Below are 20,180 nucleotides of genomic sequence, written 5' to 3' on the forward strand. Positions count from 1 at the left end.
CACTGAGTCCTTTTTATTTTTTATTTTGAGGCAGGGTCTCAATAAACTGCTGAGCCTTCCTAGGTTACTGAGGTTGGCCTGGAACTTGTGATCCTCCTGCCTCAGCCTCTCGAGTTGCTGGGATTACAGGTGTGCACCACCATGTCCAGCTACATGCCTGGTTTTGATGAAATAGAAAAAAAAAATTACTATTACCTGAAAATGCTACTAAAGCAACCCACTTTTTTTCCCAGCATATCTGTATGAGGCTAGATTTCATCCAGAACTAGCATATCACAATAGATTCAACACAGAAGGACACAGGAGGGTCCAGCTGTTCTCTATGAAACCAGATATTAATTATCTTTGCAAAAAAAAAATCATTCCCATCAAATTATTTGTGACTTTGGAAACTGTAAGTATTTGTTCATAAGCTATGCTATGTGTATTGACATGTGACAATTTTATTGTTGCTATTTTAAAATAATTTAATAAATACTAATTTTTATTTAAATGCAGATTCCAAGTCCTCTGACTCCTCAGCACCACCACCATCACTACCAAGGGTTCTGGTTCAGCAGGAATGAGCTCACGCTGGGAGTGTTTATTTTTTTTGTAGTTTTCCCAGGTGTTTACCATGCAAGTGGTCCTCAGACTACATTTTCGACAGATCCCTGCCACCCCTAAATTGTAAAAAGAAAAAAAAAAGAGAAATACATTATTTTAGAGTTAGTGGACAGATTTCAGGTAGTATTTTAGTTTCCTTTGAGTAGATTTCAGGGCCAGTCATGTGGCCTCAGCAAAGACAAGTTTCTTTAGTTAATGCTCCAAAGCGTCATGGCTTCTTCACCTGCCCTTAAACCTGCCTTTCTGGCTAGTGCATTTAGCTATGTTTGAACTCGGTGTTTCCTTTGGTAAAGCTTTTCCCCATTATAGCAATTTATCAAAGGATTTATAACCTTCAAGGTAAAGGTCTCTGAAATAGGACCCTAAGGATGATCCCCACCATAGACACATTAAGAGCACTTCAGGTACATTAACGTCCCCAGTCCCTGGATTTATTGCAACACAGTAAAGCCTCTTTTCAGAAAGCATACTCTTAGTTCCATTTATCCAGCAGCCTTTTCCAGAAAGAGATTAGAAGTAAAATGATTTGAGATAGAATCAAACCATTCCATCTTTTTAATTAGTGTGCTAAACACAGAAACACCTAATACAAATATTTGGCTATGTGGTCAAGCATTGGCTCTAAGGTCACAAGAGGACATTTATAGGGAACTCTAAAGACCCTACACAATAACCGACTTGGGTTATGACTTCTTGAATTGTTCTTCATTGCCAATAGCACTACATTTGGGCATAAATAAAATTTGCTCAATTAGAGCACAGTTCTGCTAAAACGTTTAATCTTTAGTTTAAATGAGTTGTGGTCACCAAAGTCTTTTTGTTTTGTGGAAAAAGGTTCCTTTACACAAGGATAACTCTTTTTACACAGCCTAATGACTCACTAATTTAAAAAATGCCTTTTGGGTAGATGGCAGGCCTGTCTGACCAATGTGGGGGCAGGGAGGAAGCAGAAATCTATTTCCAAAATATTTTAGATCAGTATGATTCTATATTACCTAATTTATTCTAAAATATATTATGTACATGGCTACATTAAAAGCTGTGTTGGAGAGGTTGCCAATCATGTATTCAGACGTGCTCTGCTCTGTGTGAAAACCTGTCTCACAGATGAGATTGGCTGTTTCATTCCATGATGTTTGCACCACGGGCTCTGGACCATCTGCCTGGGATGTGCCAGATTTATTCCTTGTCTGAAATGAGAGGCAGCTGTGCTGTGTACTGAGAAGAGGCAGAGGAATCCTCCAAGGCCAGGACAGATCATGGAGGACAAGAAGGAGGAAAACAAAACGAAACAAAAACCCTAGGGCCAGGGTTGTGGGGAGGAGCATAAGTTGCGTTTCAGAACATGTTTAAATGGACCTTTAACTTTTCACTACATTTTTACTCAGAGTTATTTTTAAATACTATACTGGGTAGACCCTGAAATAACTCCCAGTTTATAACACACTCCCCTCATATTACTCCAGAGATTATTGCCACCCCCTACATAGTACCTGAAAGTCCTTATTTCCCTTTGTAACACCCTCTAGAGGACAACTCAAGGCATCATGAACTTTCATTCATCTTTGAGTGCCCCAGGACCTAGTCTAGTATGTGGCTATGGGATGTACTCATTAAATGTTTGTTGACTGCACAGAGAGATGGAAGGAGAGGATAGAGAATCATCAATTTAACAGTGTTTTAAAAGTACAGACCTTCCTTACAAGGGATAGAGGACTGTCAATTATTGTCATTATGGGTGCTATGCTTTAAATATAGTCGTGTTCCCCAAAAGCTCAGGTGTTAAAGGCTTGGTACCAACTTAGTGGTATTGGAAGATATTGTTGACCTTTAGAAGGTGGTACTACTTAAATCATTAGGGGTAGTCTCCAAAAGGGATTGTGAGACCCTGGCTATTCCTCTTCCTCTTTGCTTCTTGACTTATGATGTAAGTGGTTTGTTCTATCACTCACTCCTGCCATGATATGCTACCCTTCCAGAGGCCCAAAACAACGTTCTTCCCAATGTTGGACTGGAACCTCTAGCACCATGAGCTAAAATAAATTTTTTTTCTCTCTTTATAAGTTAGTTTTCTCAGATATTTTGTTATAGTAAATCAAAGCTGCCTAATATAATGGGTATAAATTAACTTCATCAGATTGACTTCCCCTGAGAAGGATTAAAGTGATGAGCAATTCTGGAGCATGTGACAATATCAGACAAGAGACAAGAAGGCAGGCCTGAGTCAGGACATCAAGGAGCAGCCAGGAAACAACAGGAGGGTGCCAAGCACCTGAAAGATGGGATATGGGTGTGAAAAATCCCAGGAAAGTGCTCTCTTTCCTGAGCTTTAAGAAAACTATTATTTTTATTCAGCCCCCACTCTGATTTCAAGCTCTTGAAAAACTGAGGTGTCTTCTAGCAAAGAAATGTTTGTATTTACTTATTTTGAGCATCTCAGGGGGGTAGTTTAGCTCAAAGTGAGCTCAGGGAAAGTCAAAAAAGCATCCACAGTGGCCCTCAGCTATACAATTTGGACAACTTATTTAATTACTCATTTTATAACAGACTTGCCATCCTCCTTCTGAAAAAGATGCTATTTTCACCATCATAAAGATTCTCACTGGGCATGGTGGTGCACACATAATCCCAGCAACTTGAGAGGCTGAGACAGGAGAATCCCAAGTTCAAGGCTAGCCTGGACAACTTAGCAAGACCTTGCCTCAAAGTAAAATTTAATTCAGTGTTGAACTCAGTGTTTCCTTTGGTAAAGCTTTTCCCCATTATAGCAATTTATCAAATGATTTATAACCTTCAAGGTAAAGGGCTCTGAAATAGGACCCTATGAAGTGCCAGGCTATGAAACTTAGTGGTAGAGCACTTGCCTGGCATGCATGAGGCCCTGTATTGAATCCCCAGTGCCACATACACACACACACACACACACACACACACACACACACACACTTTAAATTACACTGGTATAGCTGGAGATATAATAGTAGGGCACAATAGTAGAACACATGCTCAGAATGTACAAAGTCCTAGGTTCAATCTCCAGTGTCAAATAAATAAACAGACAGATAGATACATACATACATGCATACGTACGTATGTACATAAATTACACAGGTATAGTGGCTTACACTACATTTCTATTGGACAGTGCTGATCTAGATAGCCAAATTTTTAAATATAACTGATTACCTGAATAACTATATAAATCAGTGAACTTATATGGTAAACAAAATTTTGCCTCTAAGAAAAGTTAAATGTAACCAGGCACAACAATGCACCCCGTAATCCCAGAAACTCCGGAGGCTGAGGCAAGAAGATCCCAAGTTCAAAGCCAGCCTCAGCAAAAAACGAGGCACTAATCAACTCAGAGAGACCCTGTCTCTAAATAAAATACAAAATAGGGCTGGGAATATGGTCCAGTGGTCAAGCGCCCCTGAGTTCAATCCCCAGTAACCACCATACCATCCAAAAAAAGTTAGATGTGTACTTAAACAACTTGGATCCATTTTGACTGGTTTACATGCAAAAAAACTACACTGATATCTCCAGGACTTCAAATGTAGTTTCAGTTTCCCCATCCATAACGTCACCCATCTCATTTGCGTTATGGGGAGAATGAAAGGAGATTATCCATTCAAGGTCCTTAGCCTGGAATTGTCTATATGTGCAGTCCTTTTTGAGCTGGAAACACAAAGTACATTATCCTTTTACCGATTCAATAGCCCAATAAAGCCCAATAAATGTTGGTGCCCTCCTCCTTCCTCAATTCAGTAATAAAAAAGACACTCATGCAACTGTTGGTTGATCCTCATGGATTTTTAAAAAATGATTTTGTTTTCAAGTTAATGCCACCTAATATGTTATCTCCTCTTCCTCCTCCTCCTCCTCTTCCTCCTCCTCCTCTTCTTTTTCTGAATTTGTCCTGGCTGTTACATCATATTCTTTTAAAATTAACACCTCATTCTCAAAGCCCTTCATTCTCTGAGAAACCTCCTTCAGTGCCCACCTCCTCCCCTCTGCCCTCCCACTGTGTTCTCTGCAAATACAGACTCCCTACAAAACCATTTCATTTGGCCTTAATGATTTGGACATTGATGTTTGTTTAAAGCAACCATGTCCTTTTATGTTCTAATTTTATTTTCAAGTTCTGTACCCTTGGTTATTTGGTTCTGTATTACAGATCACTCTTTTCCCAGAAAGAAAGTGAAAATAATTTTAATATATTTTGTAACATGATTCTCCCCAGTCCTTTATTATGAAAGTAGTGGAGCTTAAATTGTTCAGTAAGCTCAATCAATTTGCTGCAGGCAAACTATTCTTCAATTCTTTAAAAAAGTAATTGAGCCAGACTTTTTTTTTCTCTAAAGAAAATAAATGCTTCTTTCTAGTCCTCGTTAATATTCCAAACAAGGGATCTTAATAGACAAATGGGATAACAATAGCTAATATCTCTTGAGTGCTTACTATAGGTCACGCACTATGACAGGCACTTGACATTTAATATTTTCAACAATGATTCCAGAGCCCTGATTAAAGGAAAATTGTTAGTTCCAATTAAGAGTTCATTACCTTGTCTTTTATTTGTCTTCTTTCTTTTATGTACTCAGGAAAACCTCAGGTCCCAAGTTTCCCAATCCTGATTTTGAATTTTCACACCAAAGTCACTAATCTTTCTTGTTAACATCTTGTAGTTTGGCCCTTGATTAATTCAATCAGTGATTAGCACTTCTACAATAAGTGTTAATCTCTCTTTTAAAACACCTCCAAGCTTTGTACTGAAGGTTTCTGCCTCAATCCCAGTGCCCTGGAGAGGATGTCCCTATTGTGAGCCATATCTACAAGGCATTTCCCTTGCACACCACCAGCTCAGGAAAGGCCTGCTTCCAAGTCCTGTTGCACAATTAAAGCATGGAATTACAGGCCCAGGTTTGCTCCGACCCCATGCAGTAGATTCCACCTGTTTACAGCTAGTCATCTGTTAAAAGCAGAGGCTGAATATTTCAACACTGAGACCACAGTGAATAAACCTCCAGAGGGCACCCTCCACAGTTCCGTCTGGGAGGAAGGGATGCTGGGCCTGACAGGGCCATGCTAGGCTCTGGGCTCAGCTTTCCAGCCACCCAGATGCTTAGCTGCCCAAGTGTGGGAACTGTGGCCTTCTCAGAAGCAGCCAGTTCAGCCTCAAATGCCCCAGCTGGCAGGTGTAGAGGCCACCAGCTCCCCAAGAGCAGGTTTCTCCTTGACAGTGGGTTATATGAACTCACAAATAAACTTCAGGATTAACCTTACAGTGGTCTTTTCTATTTCACAAGGGAGAGTGTGGGTTTGTCCTAAATGCTGTCTAGGGTCACACTCCCAAAGTGGTAAGCCCTTAGAAGCTACCCCACATGAAGAAAGACAGACAAAGAGTTAACTTTTCCCTCTGCATTTGAAAGAGAACAGCTTTGGTCTTCAATTCAGGGCAGGTGGTCAGCTTTCAGTGGAGCACTGTAGTTTCAACATTGTTGTTTTATTTTTATTTCTTAAGTTTCTAATAAAGTCAAACTTCTTTTTGCCCTCCCCAACTCCTGCACTACTTATAGAACCTCTGAGGGATTTCTCTCAACATAAAACAGTGTATGAATCTTGTAATTTCTAAAGCATGATTCCATCGAATTTAAATATTTCCTTAATAGCACAATAGTAATGTTACTGTCTTTCCTTTAGGAGGCATTTTTACATGGAGTAGCTTGTCCTTCCCATTCGCCAACTCTTTGACATAGGTATAGCAAACATGCCTATCCTATTTTACAGATCATCAAGCAGAGGCCCCAAAAGATCCAGTGCCCCAATCATGTAACCAAGTGAAGTTGAGCTTTAAGCTTGCATCTCTCCAACTTACATGACCAACAACATCACTGCCAGATTCTATTTGGCTTCATAAACTGAGGGATCAGAACTGGGCATGAACTAACACTTAGCAGCAGAGCAAGGGCTATAAAGACAATTAGCAGGCAACACATTTACACTGGGATAAATGGACTCTGTATTTGTCCATAGCCAAGCCTAGGGATGGGAAAACCCCAGAACCAGGCATGGTAGTAGCAGCCAGTTCAACAAAGACCCATAAAACTGCAGCAGACAGAAGCAAGAATTCTAAAGGCGTCAAGGGCAACTGTGAGTGAGCAGGTGCTTTCAATATGCTTCACCCTCACTGGCCTAGACAAGATGGGCCGGGACCCATGAATGGTTCTTGAGCTTTAAAATAAAGCCTCTGGAGAATAAGGGGATGCTTAGTAAAACACAGATTCCTAAGTCTACCTACTCATACGAATCAAAAAACCCAAAAAGGAAACCCTGGAATGTGTATGTAAACAAGCTTCCCAGGGATTCTGGCCACATTGGAGAAGAAAGGGCCAGATGACAGAGACAGGTCTACATGCCTACAGGTATGTGTGGCTTCCTGTGGCAAAGATAGCTCTACCTGCTCCTGTGTTTAATTAATGAGAGCAGATAAGCAAGAAATGAGCTGAAACAGGACAAGAGAAAAGAATTTTTAAAGGAAGTGTGAAAGTAAGAGAAACAAACGTCCCCACCCATCCAAAGAAGACTCCAGTTGGGCTCCAGGGTGCATGCCTGTAATCCCAGTCGCTCAGGAGGCTGAGGCAGTAGTGCAAGTTCAAAGCCAGCCTTAGCAATTCAGAAAGGCCCCAAGCAACTTAATGAGATCCTATCTCAAAATTAAATATATATATATATATATATATATATATATATATATATATATATATGGTATATGTCATAGCATTATTAATTGGACCAAGTGACATAATCAATGAAAATCCCTTGACAGGAGGCTGAGGCAGGAGGAATCTCAACTTCAAAATCAGCCTCCCTAAAAGCGAGGCACTAAGCAACTCAGTGAGACACTATCTCTAAATAAAATACAAAATAGAGCTGGGGTTGTGGTCCAGTGGTCAAGTGTACCCAGTAGTGCTTAATAAATTGTAACTTTCAACACTATTATAAAGTTTAAAATAATTAACAAATTTCATAATTATTATATAATATCTTTCCAAACTGCTTTCAAATTTGAACTAAATATTTAAGAAGAGCAACATGGTGACTATATTATAAAAGAGAAATAAAGATCAATTTTGTTTCCCAAGAAAATGCCAAGGAAAAAAAAATAAAATAACCAATTTTCAAATCCCATGAAAGAATAGAGTACATGGTACCAATCCTATTAAGAAAAACTCTGGTCAGTCTAAGAAGATAGATTATATAGGGCAGCAGGCACAAAACAGAATCCACTTGGCTAATTAATAGTGAGACTTTTTCTCCCACATCCTTGGCTTTTCTAAAAGGTCAGGAAACAGGAGTTTAGTGACATTGTTCTTGGCTAGAAAGGCAAAAATTCTCATTAAATCAAGGAACTGAGGAGAGCTTTGAGAGGTCAGTCCTAGGTTCACTAGTACTTGAAAGGTCCACTGGGGAGGAATCAGGAAGAAAGGAAGGCACTGCCAAGGCTGTGAAGAAGTCAGAGGGTAAAGGTCAAAGGGAAGAGGTCACCTCAACAGGCACCCCACCTTGATAGGTCTCATCCTACTTCCCTGAGAAATCCTCCTGAGAGTTCCTTCCCCCTACCAGCTGGAGAAATATTCATCTAGAACATTTCAATCTTGAAGAGCCACGTGACACAGAAACAGAGACCAAATATGTACATCTCCCCTTGTTTTCCTGAATATTCCTTCATTCACTCTTCCTTTCATTGACATATATTGATAGGGTGCCTCCCAAGTGCTAGGCTTAGTGCTGGGGATACAGCAGCTAAGTCCTGTGGATACAGCAGTGAATAAAATAAAGTCTTTGCTTACATGAAGGGACAGGCACACAATAAAATAGATATATAATAAAACGTCAAGTGCCAATTTAGAGGAGTTGGTCAGGGAGGGGTTATCTGAGGAGGTGAAGTTTGAGCAGAGACCTGACTGAGAGAGGGTATACAGATCTCTGTGGGAAGAGAACTGCAGGCAGAGGGACAGCAAGAGCAAAGCCCAAAGAAGCCTAATATACTGGGGAAACAGCCGGCAGGTAGGTATGCCTGGAATGAGGACAAATGATGGAGATGTGTTGGAAGACCTAGGCCAAAATATGTGAGACTCTGTGACTCATTTAAAGAGAGCCTTCCTCCACTGGGTAGTCACTGAGCAGCAAATATAGAGGCCATTCAAGAATTCCCGTCGGGTGTGGTTGCATACACCTGTGATCCCAGCAGCTCAGGAGGCTGAAGCAAGAGGAATCTCAATTTCAAAATCAGCCTCACTAAAATCAAGGCACTAAGCAACTCAGTGAGACCCTGTCTCTAAATAAAATACAAAATAGAGCTGGGGATGAGATCCAGTGGTCAAGTGCCCCTGAATTCAATCCCCAGTACAAAAAAAAAAAAAAAAAAAAAACAGAAAAGATGGAAGCCCAGAGCAGGATGTGAAGAGGTGGAGAGGGGAGGAATGACAAACTTGGAATATGGTTATGATGCCTAGCACAAGATCATAGGCATTTTTTCTCCTCCTGCTTCTTCTTTAGAAAGCATGATTTCCTTTTCTACAAGGCTGTACGGAAAACAAGTTCTCTTTTAAGCATGTGAATTTTTTGTTCTAAAATTCTTTGGAGCAATAAATTAAACTAACCTCTTGTCAATAATAGTAGCTATCTTTTTTTTAGTTGTTGATGGACCTTTATTTTATTTACTTATTTATATTTGGTGCTGAGAATCAAACACAGTGCTTCACACATGCGAGGCAAGCACTCTATAGCTGAGCCACAACTCCAGCCCCAGTAGCTATCATTTTTAAAACTTTTATAATATGACAAGGCACTGGGTTTAAAAGTCTTATGCACGCTTGTATAATTATATCAAAATAGATTCTACTGTCATGTATAACTAAAAAGAACCAATAAATTAAAAAAATATTTTAAAAGTCTTATACACATCATCTCAGTGAGTTCTTATAACAACCTGTGAAGTTGACAAGAAAGTCCTGATGAGGTAAAGAACTTCACAAAGGTCACAGAGCTGGGGGAGATTCAGATCCATGTTGTGTCACACCAAAACTCACCATCCTCTTTGCTGGTCACTTCCCTGTATCCCTGCCACAACTTTTTGGGTACCATATTTTCATTGCAACATTATTTGAGGATATGTACAGTATCACAAGAAACATGTCATTGAATTCTAATTGATAATATTACTAAATCTTTAATTTATTTTAAAAGAGGTGCTCATAACCCACTTGAATCAAAGTGTGAAATATGATATATCAAGAACTATGTAATGTTTTGAACAGCCAACAATAAAAAATTAAAAAAAAAAAGAGGTGCTTTAATGTAGGGTCATGGATCCCTTTGTCAAGGATGGGAGTGTCTATGGATTGATTTTCAAAGTATTCTGTGACCCCCTGAAATTATGGGCAGAATCTGGGGGATATAAGTGCATATTTCTGGGAAGAAGCTACCTACCTTTCATTTTATTCCCAAGGTATACCATGATCCCAGAAGGTGAGAGCTGCTGCTGCTTTGAAAACCACCATTTCCTTGTCTTTGATGTTTGGTTACTTTTCCATTTCAGGTTATTCTAGCTTTCTTGTCACAGAATATTTTTTCAGAAAGACAGAAGTTATAAAAATAAACAAAAAGATTATTTTAAAGCCTCTCTCTCCTTACCTCAATCTTAAATTGTCTGCAGGAGCGGTGGTGCACACCTCTAATCCCAGCAATGATGTGAGAGGCTGAGACATGAGGATTGCAAGTTCAAGGCCAACCTCAGCAATTCACAGAGCCCCTAAGCAACTTAGTGAGACTCTGTTTCACAATAAAAAATAAAAAGGCGGGCTGGGGTTGTAGCTCAGTGGTAGAGCGCTTGCCTAGCGCGTGTGAGGCCCTGGGTTTGATCCTCAGCACCACATAAAAATAAATAAATAAATAAAGGTATTGTGTCCAACTATAACTAAAAAATAAAATATTTTAAAAATAAAAATAAAAAAGGTAGAGCACCTCTGGGTTCAATCCCCAGTACCAAAAGTAAATAAATAAATAAAAATTATCTGTTGGTGATAGCATTCTCTTTTCTTCACCTTTTCGTTTGCTAAAAGCTACAAAGTGAATCCTTATTTGCTTTGTTATTTCTTAAAAGATGCTTTTTTAAAAAAAAAAAAAGATGCATTTTCTCTTTGGCTTGGCCTTTTAATTTAAAAGTTAGTGATGCTAATGCCTGAAAGTTAACGGTGCTTTCTCATGTTCCTTCTTACCTAAATAGCTTGATTTCCATTTTTTTAGCAGAATGTTCTTTTATTTATCAGTTGTGAGTATAGCTGAAATCTAAGATATGAGTGATACACTCCTTTTTTAAAATTTATTTATTTATTCTAATTTGTTATATATGACAGCATAATGCATTTCAATTCATAGTGCACATATAGAGCACAGTTTTTCATGTCTCTGGTTGCACACAAAATTCAGTCACACCATTTGTGTCTTCATACACGTACTTGGGGTAATGATGTCCATCTCATTCCACCATCAGTCCTGTCCCCCCTGCCCCCTCCCTTCCCCTCTCTCCCTTTTGCCCTATCTAAAGTTTCTCCATTCCTCCCAAGCTCCCCTGGCCCATCCCCAGTATGGATCAGCATTCTCATACCACAGAAAAAAATTGGGTATTTGTTTTTTTGGGATTGGCTTACTTCGCTTAGCATAATATTCTCCAACTCATCCACTTATCTGCAAATGCCATGTTTTTATTCTCTTTTAATGCTCAGTAATATCCCATTGTGTGTATATACCACATTGTCTTTATCCATTCATCTAATGAAGGGCATCTAGGTTGGTTCCATAGTTTAGCTATTGTGAATTGCTCTGCTATAAACATTGATGTGGCAGTGTCTCTGTAGTATGCTGTTTTTAGGTCCTTTGGGTATAGACTGAGGAATGGGATAGCTGGGTCAAATGGTAGTTTCATTTCCAACTTTCCAAGGAATCTCCATACTGCTTTCCAGATTGGTTGAATCAACTTACAGTACCACCAGCAGTGTATGAGTGTGTCTTTCTCCCCACCTTCTTGCCAACACTTATTGTTGTTTGTAATTTTAATAGCTGCCATTCTGACTGGAATGAGATGAAATCTTAGAGTAGTTTAGATTTGCATTTCTCTAATTGCTAGAGATGTTGAACATTTTTTCATATATTTGTTGATTGATTGTATATCATCTTCTGAGAAGTGTCTTTTCAGCTCCTTGTCCCATTTATTGATTGGGTTATTTGTTTTTATGGTGTTAAGATTTTTGAGTTCTTTATATACTCTAGAGATTAGTGCTCTATCTGATGTGTATGTGGTAAAAATTTGCTCCCATTCTATAAACTGTCTATTCAACTCACTGATTGTTTCTTTTGCCGAGAAGAAGATTTTTAGTTTGAATCCATCCTATTTATTGATTCTTGATTTTATTTCTTGCACGATGGTAGTCTTATTAAGGAAGTCAGGGCCTAATCCAACATGATGAAGATTTGGGCCTACTTTTTCTTCTATTAAGCACAGGATCTCTGGTCTAATTCCTAGGTCCTTGATCCACTTTGAGTTGAGTTTGTGCATGGTGAGAGATAAGGACTTAATTTCATTTTGTTGCATGTGGATTTCCAGTTTCCCAAGCACCATTTGTTGAATAGGCTATCCTTTCTCCTATATATGTTTTTGGCACCTTTGTCTAATGTAAGATAACTGTATTTATGTGTGTTTGTCTCTGTGTCCTCTGTTCTGTACCATTGGTCTATAAGTCTATTTTGGAGCCAATACCATGCCATTTTTGTTACTATTGCTCTGTAGTATAGTTTAAGGTCTGGAATAATGATGCTACCTGCTTCACACTTCTTACTAAGGATTGCTTTAGCTATTCTGGGTCTCTTATTTTTCCAGATGAATTTCATGACTGCTTTTTCTAATGTCATTGGGATTTTGATTGGAATTGCATTAAATCTATATAGTGGTTTTGGTAGTGCAATCATTCTGACAATATTAATTCTGCCTATCCAATAACAAGGGAGATCTTTCCATCTTCTAAGGCCTTCTTTAATTTCTCTCTTTAGTGTGCAGTAATTTTCATTGTAGAGGTCTTTCATTCAGTTGATTCCCAGGTTTTGAGGGGTTTTTTTTGAGGCTTTTGTAAATGGGGTAGTTTTCCTAGTTTCTCTTTCAGAGGATTTGTCACCAGTGTACAGAAATGCCTTTGATATGGGTGTTAATTTTTATATTCTGCTACTTTGCTGAATTCATTTGTTAGTTCTAGAAGCTTTCTGGTGGAATTTTTTTGATCTTCTAAGTATAGAATCATATCATCAGCAATAGTGATAATTTGAGTTCTTTTCCCATCCATATCCCTTTAATTTCTTTTGTCTGTCTAATTGCTCTGGTTAGAGTTTCAAGAACTATGTTAAATAGAAGTGATGAAAGAGGGCATCACTGTCTTGTTCTTAAAGGAAATGCTTTCAATTTTTCTCTATTTAGAATGTTGTTGGCCTGGTGCTTAGCATAGATAGCTTACAATGTTGAGATATGTTCCTGTTATCCCGAGTTTTTCTAGAGTTTTGAACATGAAGAGATGCTGTATTTTATTGAATGCTTTTCCTGCATCTATTGAGGTGACTATATGATCCGTAAGTCTATTGATGTGATGAATACATTTATTGGTTTCCGTATGTTGAACAAACCTTGCATCCCTGGGATGAACCACACTTGATCATGGTGCACTATCTTTTTGATATGTTTTTGTATTCAATTTGCCAGAATTTTATGGAGAATTTTTGCATCATTAGAGATACTGGTCTGAAGTTTTCTTTCTTTGATGTGTCTTTGTCTGGTTTTGGAATCAGGGTGATATCAGCCTCATAGAATGAGTTTGGAAGTGCTTCCTCTTTTTCTATTTCATGAAATAATTTGAGGAGTATTGGTATTAGTTCTTCTTTAAAAGTCTTGTAGAACTCAGCTGGTCCTGGGCTTTTCTTGATTGGTAGGCTTCTATGATGATGTCTTCTACTTCATTGCTTGAAATTGATCCATTTTAACTTGTGTATATCATCATGATTCAATTTGGGCAAATTATATGACTCTAGAAATTTATTGATGCCTTTGATATTTTCTATTTTATTGAAGTACAAATTTTCAAAATAATTTCTAATTATCTTCTGTATTTCTGTAGTGTCCATCATGATATTTCCTTTCTCATTGCATATGTTAGTAATTTGAGTTTTCTCTTTCCTTCTCTTCATTAGTATGGCTAAGTATCTATCAATTTTATTTATTTTTTCAAAGAACCAACTTTTTATTTTGTCAATTTTTTCAATTGGTTCTTTTGTTTCAATTTCATTGATTTCAGCTCTGGTTTTAATTATTTCCTGTCTCCTACTGCTTTTGGTATTGATTTGTTCTTCTTTTTCTAGGGCTTTGACATGCAATGTTAGGTCATTTATTTATTACTTTTCTTCTTTTAAGGAATGAACTCCATGCAATGAACTTTCTTCTTAGTACTGCCTTCATAGTATCCCAGAGATTTTGATATGTTGTATCAATGTTCTCATTTACCTCTAAGAATTTTTTAATCTCTTCTTTGATGACTTTTGCAACCCATTGTTCATTCGATAGCATATTATTTAGTCTCCAATTGTTGGAATAGCTTCTATTTTTTATTTCATCATTGATTTCTAATTTCATTCCATTATGATCTGATAGAATGCAGGGTAGTATCTCTATTTTTTTGTATTTTCTAAGAGTTTCTTTGTGGCATAATATATGGCCTATTTTAGAGAAGGATCTATGTGCTGCTAAGAAGAAAGTGTATTCACTTATTGATGGCTGAAATATTCTATATATATCTGTTAAGTCTAAGTTATTGATTGTATTATTGAGTTCTGTAGTTTCTTTGTTTAGCTTTTGTTTGGAAGATTGATCCAGTGGTGAAAGAGGTGTGTTAAAGTCACCCAGAATTATTGTGTTGTGGTCTATTTGATTCTTGAACTTGAGAAGAGTTTGTTTGATGAATGTAGATGTTCCATTGTTTTGGGCATATATATTTATAATTGTTATGTCTTGTTGATGTATGGTTCCCTTAAGCAGTATGAAATGTCCTTCTTTATCCCTTTTGATTAACTTTGGCTTGAAATATACTTTATTTGATATGAGGATGGAAACCCTTCTTGCTTCTGCAGTCCATGTAAGTGGTGATTTTTCCCAACCCTTCACCTTCAGTCTGTGGATGTCTTTTCCTATGAGAAGAGTCTCTTGAAGGCAGCATTTTTTTAATCCAATCTGCCAGTCTATGTCTTTTGGTTGGTGAGTTTAGGCCTTTAACATTCAGGGTTATTATTGAGACATGATTTGTATTCCTGGTCATATTTGTTTATTTTTAGTATTTAACTTGACTTGGTTTCTTCTTTGATTAGTATTTCCTTTCATATAATACCTCCCTTTGCTGATTTTATTGTTGTTTTTCATTTCCTCCTCATGGACTATTTTGCCAAGGATGTTCTGTAGTGCAGGCTTTCTAGTCGTAAGATCTTTTAACTTTTGTTTTCATGGAAGGTTTTTATTTTGTCAGCAAATATAAAGCTTATTTTTGCTAAATATAAGATTCTTGGTTGGTGTCCATTATCTTTCAGAGCTTGGTATATGTTGTTCCCGGATCATCTAGCTTTCAGGGTCCAGTTGAAAAATCTGCAGATATCCTAATTGGTTTTCCCCTATATGTAATCTGATTACTTTCTCTTGTGGTTTTTAAAATTCTCTCCTTATTCTGTATGCTAAGCATTTTTATTATAATGTGTCTTGATGTGGATCTGTTGTGATTTTGTACATTTGGTATCCTGTAAGCTTCTTGTATTTGATTTTCCAATTCATTCTTCATGTTTGGAAATTTTTCTGATATTATTTCATTGAATAGATCATTTATTCCTTTGGTTTGAAACTCTGCCTTCCTCTATTCCAGTAATTCTTAAATTTGGTCTTTTTATGTTATTCCATAATTCGTGAATGTTCTGCTCATGGTTTCTTACCATCTTCACTGTGTGGTCAACATTCTTTTCAAGATTATAGATTTTATCTTCATTGTCTGAGGTCCTGTCTTCCAAGTGATCTAATCTGCTTGTGATGTTTTCTATTGAACTTTTAATTTGGTTTATTGTTTCTTGCATTTCAAGGATTTCTTTTTTTTTTTTTTTCAGAACCTCCATCTCCTTACTGAAGTAATCTTTTGCTTCCTATATTTGCTTATGTAGCTCTTTATTGAAATGATCTTTTGGTACCTGTATTTGCTCTCTTATATCATTCTTTAATTCACAGAACATTTTAATTATGTACATCCTGAGCTCCTTCTCTGTAATTTCTACTGTTGTACTAGCCATGGATTCTAATAATGTAATATCTTGGTTTGTTGGGGGCACTTTCTTCCCTTGTTTTTCATGTTGTTCATGTATCTTCCCTTCTAGCACTGCAGATCTGAAGTGTTACAGTTTTTACCCTATAGGCTTATAGTGTCCCTGTGGGATTCCAATACCTTTCCTTTAAGGGAGAGAACAATGTGAGCAGATCCCAATACAAACAATATGCAACCTCAACCACATAGTTACTATTAAGACATTTACGGTTTTGTCACAATATACAGAAATGGTGAGTTCAAATATTATCTACATATAAACTGTAGGTTTGTAAAAGGGTCTACAGTTTCTGATGGTAAACAAAGAACTGGGGGTGAGGTATAGGATGAGATGTTGAGGGAGTAGTAGATGAGGATATAGAGTTATTAAATTTTAGGAAACATGAAAGAGGAATCTAAAGAAGTTGGTTAGTTGCAAGAGAAGAGAGAGAAAGTGATTTGAGGCAATCAAGTAAGTGGGAAGACAGTAGAATACAACAAACATAAATATAAAGAAAAGTAAAAATAAGAGCTAAAAGAATATACAACACCATCATAATATACTATTCGCCATTCCAGTCCTCAGTAGCCTAATTCATGAAAAGTACTTGGTTTCACAAATGTTGGGGATGTGAGGTCGGGAGAAGAGAGAGAAAAAAAAATTAAAATCTCAAAGGAAGATACAAGGATAGTTTGGGTTGGAGATCAGTGTCTTTCCAGCTTCCCTTCTCATCCAATAGGTGGGGTTGTCTGTTGTTTGCTGGTATCTCTACCCTCAGGCTGGTGAAGGTTATTAGGGTGAGAGGGTTGGTCTTGGGGTTGTGGCTCCTAGCGGTAGGGTATAGTACTTGCTCTCTTGGATGGGAGACTCTGGGGTGGACCTGCTGTTCTGCAGGGTGATCCTAGGCCTGGGGCTGGGGTCCTGCATGGATCTGGTGGTCAGCGGGGCAGTCCTGGGCCAGGGTGTCTGGGATCCAGGGTCAATATACTCCTTTAAAAAAGAAAAAAAAAGGAAAACAACTATACCTAAGTAACTGAAAATTTCACAATTAAGGACAAGATTTAGAACATACAAAATAGTACAATGAATTCTACAAAACATTTTTTTTTTTTGCTTTGACCACAGAAATTTATTTTCTCATAATTCCAGAAGCTGTATATCAAGTGGTTGGCTGGAATAATATCTTCTGGGGCCTCTCTCCTTGGTTGGTACAGTTGACTATCTTCTATTTCTATGTTTACTTGGTCTTCTTAAGGGCTTCTTTTCTTTCCCAGAGACACTTATACTTCCATATGTTTTCCTGTTGGCAGTTTGCACTTTTTCATCCATGCTCAAGGAATCTCTTTAGCATTTCTAAGGCAAGTGGACTGGTGGTGAATGTCTTCAGTCTTAATCTTGGAAACTCTTTTTCTCCACCTTAACCCAGACTAGGTACAGAAAGAACTCACAGACTCAAATAACTGAATGAGTATATATTATGCACCGCATGCTCCCTTCCCAGACTCCTCACAGGTATATGAAAAATAGTGATTTTTCACATTTGTGTCAATGTACAAAATAATAAATAATAAGCATAGGGATAAGCCCTCACTCACCCTATGGAACTAATGAAACAATATAGATATGCTCCTCATATTAAAACAGGGTTAGGTCCTCATTAACCCATCCTAAGTTGAAAATATAAGAAGTCAAATGCATTTAATACACTAAACCTGCCAAATACCCTAGCTTAACAACACAGTGCACTGTAAAGTATCATTTTTTCACCCTTATGATCTTTTCCCTATTTTTTACTGGATTATGTCTTATTCATTTATAAGAATTCTTCAACTATTCTGAATATCAATCATTCATCACTTAATATACCTCTCTTTCTGCAGAAGAAACATCAACCTGAAATTGATTTTTATCATTGCCTGCATGTTGTTTTGCATAATTTAAAGTATACAGAAGGATAAGCATAGGTTATATGCAAAGACTATACCATTTCATATAAGGGACTTGAGCATTCATAGATTTGGGTATCGGTGGGGGTCCTGGAACCAATCTTCCATGGATACCAAGGGACAATTATACTTTGAATTATCTTTAGATTATTTATAATACTTAATACAATGTAAATGCTATGAATAGTTGTTATACTACATTGTCTAGGTAGTAACAAGGAAAATAGTCTGCATATATACACTATGGATACAATTTTTAAAAGTGTTTTTGATCTGCCATTGGAGAATCCATAAATATGAAGAGATGATTGTATTTACAACAACTATGTACACTTAATAAATAACACCTGCTAGATGAGAAGGACCAACCTCCCAATAGGAATGTAACTTAATTCCTAGGTTGGGGTATTTGTCAGTTTTAACCATTACTAAATTCCCATCATTTAAAATAGCCTTTGACATACATTAGGAATGCAATAAATATTTATTCATTAAGTCAATGAATCTTTGACGTCTGTTGAATTTTTGTGGTAGTAGAGTTGCTTCCTATTTGAGTCTTCCTATTTCCTTAAATATGTTGCAATCTGTTCACTTCTTGAGGTTCACATGAGGAAACTATTAAATAAATTAATTATTAAATAAAGGGAAGAACTCTAAGATTTCATCTCACTCCAGTCAGAATGGCAATTATCAAGAATACAAGCAATAATAAGTGTTGGCGAAGATGTGGGGGGAAAGGTACATTCACACATTGCTGGTGGGACTGCAAATCAGTGCAACCACTTTGGAAAGAAGTATGGAGATTCCTCAGAAAACTTGTAATGTAACCACCAATTGACCCAGCTATCCCACTTCTCAATTTATACCCAAAGGACTTAAAATCAGCATACTACAGTGATGCAGCCACATCAATGTTTATAGAAGCTCAATTCACAAGAGCTAAACTATGGAACCAACCTAGGTGCCCTTCAACAGATGAAAAGATAAAGAAAACGTGGTACATATGGATAGAACTAGAGAACATATCATGCTAAATGAAATAAGCCAATCCCAAAAAAACCAAAGGCAGAATGTTTTCTCAGATAAGTGGATGCTGACCCATTGTGGCTGGTGGGTAGGGAAGAATGAAGGAACTTTGGATTGTGTAGAGGGGCGTGAGGGGACGGTTGGGGCTGTGAGGATGGGAAGGATGGTAGAATAAGACAGACATTATAACCCTATATACATGTATGATTACACTATTGGTGTGACTCTGCACCATGTACAGCAAGAAAAATGAGAAGTTGTGCTCCATTTGTGTATAATGTGTCAAAATGCATCCTACTATCATCTATAACTAATTAGAACAAATTTTAAAAAATAAAATGGAAACCAGTAGAATAGGGGGAGGGAGGGGAGTGAAAGAGGAGGTACTGGGGAATGAAACTGATCAAATGATACAGTTTTATTGTGTGCATGTGTGAATATATTATAACAAATCCCACTGTTATGTAAAATTATAATGCTTCAATAAAAAGGGGAAAAAATAAAGGGAAGAATGCCTGGTGACTTCAGTCTCCCTAAGAGAAGTGGTAACACACAGAAAATGACACATATGATTGTTAAGTCTGGGATGAGTCAAATGGACATAGTGAGATTTAGTCATTCTGAATTACCTCACTCATTAAGACAGCATAGTAGTAATGACTAGACACTGTCCTAAGTGCTGTATATATGACCTCCAGACAGGTGTTATACCCCTGTTTTACAAATGAGAAAACTGATATTTAAAGAAGACAATTGATTCAACTTTAATCACCCAGATAGTACTAGAACCAGGGTCTTTGGGGGTATAAACCAAGGAGTGGGATAGCTGAGTCAAAAATGGTGGTTCCATTCCAAGTTTTCTGAGAAATCTCCATACTGCTTTCCAAAGTGGTTGCATCAATTTGCAGTCCCATTGGCAATGTATAAGTGTACCCTTTTCCCTACATCCTCACCAACATTTATTGTTGCTTGTATTTTTTAAATATTCTTTAGTTGTTGATGTACTTTTATTTTTTAAATTTATTTATATGTGGTGCTGAGGAACGAACCCAGTATCTCACACATGCTAGGCAAGTGCTCTGCTACTGAGCCACAACCCCAGCCCCTGTTGCTTGTATTCTTGATAATTGCCATTCTGACTGGAGTTAGATGAAATCTTAAAGAGTAGTTTTG

Source organism: Marmota flaviventris, chromosome 4 (genome assembly GCF_047511675.1).
Source record: "Marmota flaviventris isolate mMarFla1 chromosome 4, mMarFla1.hap1, whole genome shotgun sequence".
Lineage (NCBI taxonomy): Eukaryota > Metazoa > Chordata > Mammalia > Rodentia > Sciuridae > Marmota > Marmota flaviventris.